The 8,228-nt window shown below is 53.8% G+C and overlaps 1 protein-coding gene across 4 annotated transcripts in view; it reads right to left on the minus strand.

Moving 5' to 3' along the window:
• Positions 1-7,189, minus strand: part of ABCA3 (ATP binding cassette subfamily A member 3) — a 40,812-nt gene extending 33,623 nt beyond the window's left edge. For all 4 annotated transcript variants that reach the window (XM_069570537.1, XM_069570535.1, XM_069570536.1 and 1 more), the window contains exon 1: positions 6,947-7,189. The gene's annotated coding sequence lies outside the window, so the exon portion shown is untranslated. The remainder of the gene's footprint in view (positions 1-6,946) is intronic.
• Positions 7,190-8,228: the final 1,039 nt, after the last annotated feature.

Consider the following 8,228-nt stretch of genomic DNA (forward strand, 5'->3'; position numbering starts at 1 on the left):
AGGAGGAAGCGACTGTCCCAGGATCCCACCCTCCCGGTCTGCTTTTACCACGGAAACCCCTACAATCTTATGTACCCTAAAAGCAGCAAACACCACTATAAAATCTGTACACATTTCTCCCAGAACCTAACACTAGAAATCAAAAAGAAAGCATATCCCTGGAGCCTCACTACCATAACAGACATCGTATGTATTTCTTTTTTTAATTAATATATTTGGCTGTACCGGGTCTTAGTTGCAGCATGCGGGATCTTTTTTAGTTTCAGCCGTGGGATCTAGCTCCCTGACCAGGTACCGACCCTGGTCCCCCTGCTTTGGGAGTGCACAGTCCTAGCCACTAGACCACCACGGGAGTCCCATCGTATGTATTTCTGTCTCCCCACATGGCTCGGTGCTGGCCTGGCTCTAGCTGAAGTCTCCCTGAGTGCCATACCAGTGGTCTGCTCTGTCTGAGTGGAAAAGGAATTTAAAGGAGGAGATTCCCAGAATTACAAAATCTGGGAAGCTTTCTGGTTATGAAAGCAAATGTACACGAGGAAAGGAAGTTCAAGTTCCTCAAAACACTTGAGGCCGCGGCACTCAGAGTCTCCCAGAATTGGCTGGGGGGTGGGGGTGGGGGCAGCGCTGGGATCCAGAACCAGGCCAGGTGGGTCCACTCCAGGCTCTGCCCGCAGAGCCCCTCAAGAGCATCTGAGGACTTCTCACTGGGCTCACTTCACACCTCCCAGGACGGAGCCAGCAAAGGAAGGGAAAGCTCTTTTTACCACGGAAAGGCTTGTTTGCTTACTGTTAAAACATTAAACATTACACAAATCATTGACTATTTCAGTGTTTGCTTTTCAGGTGAGCAATTGAGCTGGTTCAGAGTGAGTACAGCCGTGGGCTGCTCACTCCTGAGCATGCTCTCGAGGGTGCACCAGGTCCCTCTGAAAACCATGTCCCAGTTTGGGAGCACCATGTCGGGTGTGTGCCAGCACGTGCTGAGTCCCAACACCTCCCTTCCTGATTTGGGGACTTTTTCATTATGGGCTTGAATATGTCCTCCAGTTTCTATGCACCCAAGCAAAAGAAGCTTTTATCTCTGCATACACAGAACAGAATGGTGGGAAGTATTCTTGCCTGGGAAATTCCATGGATGGCGGAGCCTGACAGGCTACAGTCCATGGAGTCATGAAGAGTCGGACACAACTTAGCCACTAAACAACAACAAAACACTTCTGGAAAAGGTCGCTGCCAAGCAGGTGTCAAGGCCAGCAAGAAGTGGACAGGCCCCTGGGGCCAGGCACATAGCATTCCATCTCATGTTCTGATATTTCCCAAGCTTGGCACCTCTCCTTCCACGGAAGCCAAGTCTGCACAGGCGTGGAGGGAGGCATGGCTGGGTGGGAGGGGTCTCATCAAGGCCAAAGTGTGAGATCCCCCCCGTTATGGAGAGCAGACAGTCACGGCTCTGCCCTCTTGAACTCAGATGCAGAACAGAGAGAGATAGCCTTGTTGGTGATATTGGCTGGGTCTTGGCACTTTTCCTGAGGACCAAGGTGGGCAAGAACCCATCCCAGCTGGGAAAGCATTTCCTGATGGACACAGGGAGCCCACAACAGTCAGCGGTTTTAAGCCTATGTGTGTACCCACTGAAGAAGGCACGAGAGTACTTAATTGTATGCTGGCAGACCCTGCAGCCTTGCAGGATATACAAAGCAAAAAAGCATTTACTCATCCAGCAAACGTTTGCTAAGTGCTTATGTGTGATGGGCACTTACACCAGGTACTAAGGATTCGGAAATGAAACTGTGTTCTTAACCCAAGGAGTTCACAGTCTGCAAATGCTTGCATGGACTGTAATCGCTACGTGCTGAGTTGCTTCAGATTGTGTTCTGAAAAGTTGTGTTCAACTCTTTTGCAGCCCCATGGACTATGTATAGCCCGCCAGATTCCTCTGTCCATGGAACTTTCCAGGCAAGAATATTGGAGTGGGTTGCCATGCCCTCCTCCAGGGGATATTCCCAAACCAGGGACAGAACCCATGTCTCCTGCGTCTCCTGCATTGGCAGGCAGGTTCTTTACCACTAGCGCCACCTGTGATTGCTACAGCTGAAGCCAAAGGAAGCATCACGGTGATTCTGGAGGAGCTCTGGATTCTGTGTGTGTGTGTGTGTGTGTGTGTGTGTGTGTGTGTGTGAGTGTGTGGCTCTGGGAAGGCTCGCAGGAGGTTGCACAGGAGACCAGTTTCCTTGGGGTGGGGAGGGCATTATAGGATTCTGGAGAAATTAAAGAGTGTGTGTAGGGAACAGACAGAGAAGGCAATGGCACCCCACTCCAGTCCTCTTGCCTGGAAAATCCCGTGGACGGAGGAGCCTGGTGGGCTGCAGTCCATGGGGTCACTAGGAGTCAGACACGACTGAGCGACTTCTCTTTCACTTTCCACTTTCATGCATTGGAGAAGGAAATGACAACCCACTCCAGTGTTCTTGCCCGGAGAATCCCAGGGACAGAGGAGCCTGGTGGGCGGCTGTCTACGGGGTAGCACAGAGTCGGACACAACTGAAGTGACTTAGCAGCAGCAGGAGCAGTGGGGAACAGAAAGTAACTCTGAGTGGCGGGGGAAGAGTGGCAGGGACTGAACCAGGAAGGGCAGTCAACCAAGGCCTTGGGACTCTCTGCCAGGAAGGGCACTGGGGTGGAACCTGGGTAGGGGCCGAGAGCGGGTAGAAAGGTATCCAGAAGTGCTGTAATTCTGCTCGAGGGTGTTCTGTTTTGCTTAATCTTTTACCCAGTAAAAGATCTTTTAAATGATCTTTAAATTGTGAAAATATCTGACTCAGTGGATTCCACAGGTGAATGTCCCAATACCAACAAGCAACGTAAAAAAATCAGGCTGAAAACAGTAGGCATATGTATAGAGGATGGTTCCCACCAGTGAGCCCCACTGCTGGTCTTCAAGCTCGATGGGAAAGACAATCTGGAGTAAAGGAATGGCGAGAAATCCTACTTAAGAAATGAGGAAAAATTTGGTTTTGCTAATATTTAATCCATGGATGCACCCTGGCACTCTTGCTGGTCTGCGTGTCAGTGGCTGTGGCTCCCTGATGGAAGAGGGGCTCCGTCATCACTCTGTGACATGTGGGTGATAATGGGCCCTTGCCCGCTGTCTCTCAGGTGTGTTAGAGTTTACACACTTCGGGATATCGTGGCTTTAAGCAGACCCTTAAAGAGCCAAAGCTCGATGATACTTTGCAGTGATTTGGTGAGCATCTATTGTGAGCACTTACAACTTAAAAAGGAAATATACGTCTTCTTTCATGAGAAGTTTCAGACCTGGAAATCTCTTTCTTTTTCCTCTAGTGACAAAGGAGTGCAGCAGACTGTCAGTCAGCTTACCAGTTTTAAGCCAAAGTGCTCAAATCTATCCCTTCAAGGAAAAGGTGAAGATGCGTGAGTTACAGCTTTTCAGAATAACCTGTGCCGAGAACACAGCATTTATGAGCACAGAGTCTGGGGATGTTTACCCCAGCGCGTGACAGTATTGCCACAGATGCGGCAAGAGCACCATCACGTGAACACTTGTACCCGAACAGCAAAAGCTTTGGGAGCCAGAATGTCTACCCCACACCTGAGAGCCCCTGAACACTCACCAGCCCAGATTCATCAAGAGCTCTGGCACAACTGGTGGCTGGGATCGACAAGCAAGGATCAGGCGCACAGCACAGTCTGCGTGCCTTCCTGAAGATCACTGTGGACCGCTAGAAAACCAGGAACTGACATACAGAGAACTCAGAACCAGACTTGCAGATGCTGGGCTCAGGCCTCACCAAGAGTTCATAAACGGGATGTAGACTTGATCACCTGGCTCTCTTTTAAGAACAGCACACATTTGTGCAGTAGATTTCGCACTATTGAAAAAATTAATCATGTTCACTTTGCCTCTCATCCATTTAACAGGTCTGTATTTGTACGCGCTTCTGTGTCCATGATATTCAGGACAGTAGCATATGGCTATCTTTAAAATTTTAATTTATTCACCTATTTTTTGGCTCTGCCACTGCATGGCATGTGGGATCTCAGTTCCTTGACAAGGGATCAAACTCACCACCCTGTGGAGTCTTAACCACTGAATCACCGGGGAAGTGCCCACATGGCTCTCTTTTCTAATAAGCAAATAAAATATATGGTGGTGCATGATCCAGCTCTTTTACATATAGCAGTGCCCCGGAAAAGAGCTTCTGGACAACTTATTCACACAACTGGCCCTTCTGCAGATAAGGTAGGAACAAATCTACAAGGCGTGGTCACGGCCCCAGGGCCCTGTAAGGCCAGGTTCAAGGCCATGCTTCAAGGGCACGGTCATGTGGTGGCCGGAATGGAGTCTTAGTTGGTGAGTCTCACACTCAGTGCCATGATCTGTGGTGGTGGGCTCCTCAGAACCACATGGCTCTGAGTTTGCACTGAAGCTCCCAGCAACAGGTGATGGGGTATATTTTTAAACCAAAGGTGTGGCCCAGAGGAGGCTACAAGGGGAGAGTTCCACAAAGTCTGTGCCATCGCCTACTCTCTTAACCTTGGCTGCAGCCTCGGTCCGCTTTGCCATCCCACTAGCCTTCTGCCTCTGGAGGTGCAGGAAACGAGGTAACGAGGCAACTGAGCATCCCCAGAGAGAGGTAACCATGGATTTTCTGTAACAAGCAAGGCAGCAAGCTCATTAGCTCCTGCAACAGTGCCTCTCTGCCCATTGACTCCAGATCTCTCCAAATGTGGCGGACGACTCAGCGAGGCAGGGGGACAGGCACTGCCCAAGTCTCCCAGGACAGGGACGGACATCGCCTAATGCTTTCCTGGGGCTGGGACATAGGCCTTCTGTGATTTTTGTCGGCTTGGAGTATCATCCACTATTCCAGCCTCTGCTTTCCGAAATCCTTCCTATTATTTCCCAGACTAGTCCTCGCCCCTTCATGCAGCCACCACCGACAACCCTGACTGGTTTGGGGGTTCATCTTGGCTGCATGATGGAATTTTCTGGAGTGCTTTAAGATAGAAACTAATACCTGAGGCCCACCCCTGGAGATTCTGGGCTGTGATTTGGGCCTGGGACTCTTTCCTGGGCGATTCTAACCTGCAGCCAGGGTTGAGACCTTCTGTTCTTGTCAAAAGCCATCCCTTCACCTCTGCACACTTGCAGCAGCTTTTCTGGATGTCCTGTGTGGCACTTATCTCATTCTGTCTGAGGTCAGTTACTTGGGAATAACTAATTTCTTTAGCTCTATCCCAAGGTCCCCAGTCGTGCACAGTGTCTTGCCTATCTCCCTCCCCAGAGTTCTAGACTGCTCTGCTCCCCCCACACCCCCAAAAGCCTCAAGAGCAGAGGAGTCTACTGTTATTTCAGGAAGAAGGGCTGGAGAAGAAACTGCCAATTAGGGAGTCTTACCTGGGCCTTCCCAGTTGAGACTAACTGAAAACAGGTTCCCATGAGACTTCCTGGCATATACACTGTGTAAAGCTAGTGACTTAAAAAAATAAAACAATGTGAACTCCCTGTCTTGTTCCAAAATGCTGTTTCATCAGAATGGTGATCGATAACCTTAGCGAAGGGATGATGTCATCCTGTTTGTTGAACGTAGTAAGCAACTGTTCAATTAAATAAAAACAACACCCTGAAAAGTTAGGTGGAGCGGATTCCCATGGCATCAGTTTTTACCTGTTTTCCCTTGCTTTTACTTTTCCAACGACCTTAACTTTTTGAAGGAAAACATTCTTAATCTTAAAAAAAGCAGCACCAAAGTGTTTTGAATCAAGTGATGCATGTGCTCAGGCGAAAAAGAGCCTAACTCTTCCACCTGCACCTCGCCTGCCTGGGTCTCCACACTGCTCCAAGGTCTCATCCACTCTTTCAACAAGCATTCCTGGAGTGCCTGACATGTGCCAAACTGCTGGCTATGTGCTAGGAGCGAAAGCCCCAACAAGAGCCATTCTGTGCCTTCAGGGAGCTCACAGCTCAGGAGGCAGAGAGGCAAGCAAACAGAAATAACCCTAGCAGGTAACTGTCTTTAATCAGGCAAAGTCCCAGGAAGTGGGGAGGGGCATTCATTCAAGGGACAAATATGCACCAGGCTTGCAACCTAAGCCTTCTTTTAGGAGACGGCCCCTGCCCTCATGAAGCTTACAGTCTACTTCAGGCAAGAGAGGATACCTGCTGCTGCTGCTAAGTCACTTCAGTCGTGTCCGACTCTGTGTGGTAAACACAAATTCATGCCAAATACAGACTGACCATGGGCACCAAGGCTGTTGAAGGCCCTTCCACCTAGACCAGGAGGTCCTCTTCCTTCGGTTCCCCACACAACTCCCACCACTAACAGTGGACCACTGGACCCCCACCCCGAGGCTCATGAGAAGGAGGGTTGGAGAGCAGGGCGGACTCCGATACGAGAATGCATTCCCACCCACACTGGGAATCTCTGCACCGAGAGATGAGGCAGCAGCATCCTTGGCGGCCCTGCCTCGGCTCCCCGGCCAGGGATGCTGCATGGCTTTCGCAGCAAGTGCTCAAACTGTCTGCCGGGTAAAGGCCAGCGGTTCTTAAGGTATGAAACGTCTGTCCACCCTCCTTGGCTCGGCACAATGGATTCCGCAGAGGTTCTAGTTCCGGGAAGGTTAAGTTTCTCCTAGGGGAGCGGCTTTGGGCAGCTGCCTGCGGGGATGGGGACACGCCCAGAGCTCTCGCCGAGGGGCAGCCTGAGTCAGGGCGGCCTGGCATTGCGGGGAGATGCACCTGCTGGCCCGGCGCCGGAGGCCGGTGGCAGGGCAGGGGCGCGGCGGGCTCGCAGGAGCGGCCGGGTGCCCGGACCGGGACGGGGACGGCCGGGGGGACGAAGGGCGTCCCGGGCGGGGAAGTAGCCCCCAAGCCAAGAGCCCTGCGAGCCAGCTCGCGCGAGATGCGGGTCCTGGCTGCACTCACCGACCCTCAGCGCCCGGGCGACGGCGGCCAGCGCTACCCTCTCGCGGGGTCCCCTCCCTCGGCTCCCGGCTCCGCTCTTGCCTCGCGGCGGCGATCGCTGCTGACAGCTGCCGGGCCGCCGCGGCGGGGAGGGGGCGCCTGCGACCAGCGTCGGGCTGAGGACCTGGCCGCCCCGGGTCCTGCAGGGGGCGCGCCGGCCGGCTCGCGCATGCGCAGCAGGTCGCCCCTGCGGGTGTCGGACCCGCCCCGGGGAAGCCCCGCCCCGACCCGCCCAGGCCCCGCTCAGTTCGCGCCTGCGCAGTGTTCCGCGCGTCCGCGACACGGTCGGCAGGGGGCGCGCGACGCGGGAGCCTGGGTGCGGGGTCCACCCGTGAGGAGAACCGCGTGGTCCACATGATTTCCAGGCAGCTGAAGTAGTCGTTGCCCGACTTCTGGCTTTCCTGGCCATCCTCCATTTCTTCTCCAGCACGGTCTTTCGTTGAGCTCTGGGCCTCTTCTCCCGACGCTAGAAGGGTGCTTTGCCACCATGGGCCTGGCGAGGAGACGGCTAGGCAGACGAGGCCCTGGGGAACATGGAGGGCGTGGAAATTTCTAGAAAACGGCCGTGGGGTCGGTAGGACGGCCCAGACTTCCCGGGTGTGGCGTTAGTGCCAGGGTCAATTAATGGGGTAGCGAGGCCTCGAGGGTCACCTCAGGCAGGAGGGTCGAGAGTCAGAGCCAGGGTCACCTCAGGAGGGAAGCCGAGAGAGTCGTGAGGATGGGTTAGGGGTCACCTTGGACGGGAGGGTCCCGAGGCCGGCCGGGGTCACTGGGGGCGGAGGGGCTCGAGGAGGGGACGGCGCGGGGCCAACAGTCGCCGGGGGTTGGCTACTCGGCTCCTGACTGCCCGAGTCGTGAGCGCGGCCAGCGGCGCGTCGATTCCGAGGATCCTCCCGCGGCCCAACGTCCGCCTGCCGCAGGCTGCCTGGCTGCCCTTGGCTGGGCCTCGGGCGGCTCCTGGCGGAGGTCGCTGAGCCCGGACGCCGCCTGCTGACCAGCCGGGCTCCTGCCTACTCCGAGTGCGTCCCTGGGATGCGGACACGACCCTCTGAACCGTAAAGTAATGACCCGTGGCGGGAGCTTACTTCTGCCCCCAGACTCTTAATGGATTAGCGATGGAGCATCACAGAGCCCCGCGTCTTTACTTCGGAACTTATTTCACTCTCTGAAATGGTGTTATTTACTTGTTTGCCGTTCTTCTGTCTCTCTCACCAGAAGGTGGGCTCCAAGAGGGACGTTGTTT

This window comes from Ovis canadensis, chromosome 24 (assembly GCF_042477335.2).
Source record: "Ovis canadensis isolate MfBH-ARS-UI-01 breed Bighorn chromosome 24, ARS-UI_OviCan_v2, whole genome shotgun sequence".
Lineage (NCBI taxonomy): Eukaryota > Metazoa > Chordata > Mammalia > Artiodactyla > Bovidae > Ovis > Ovis canadensis.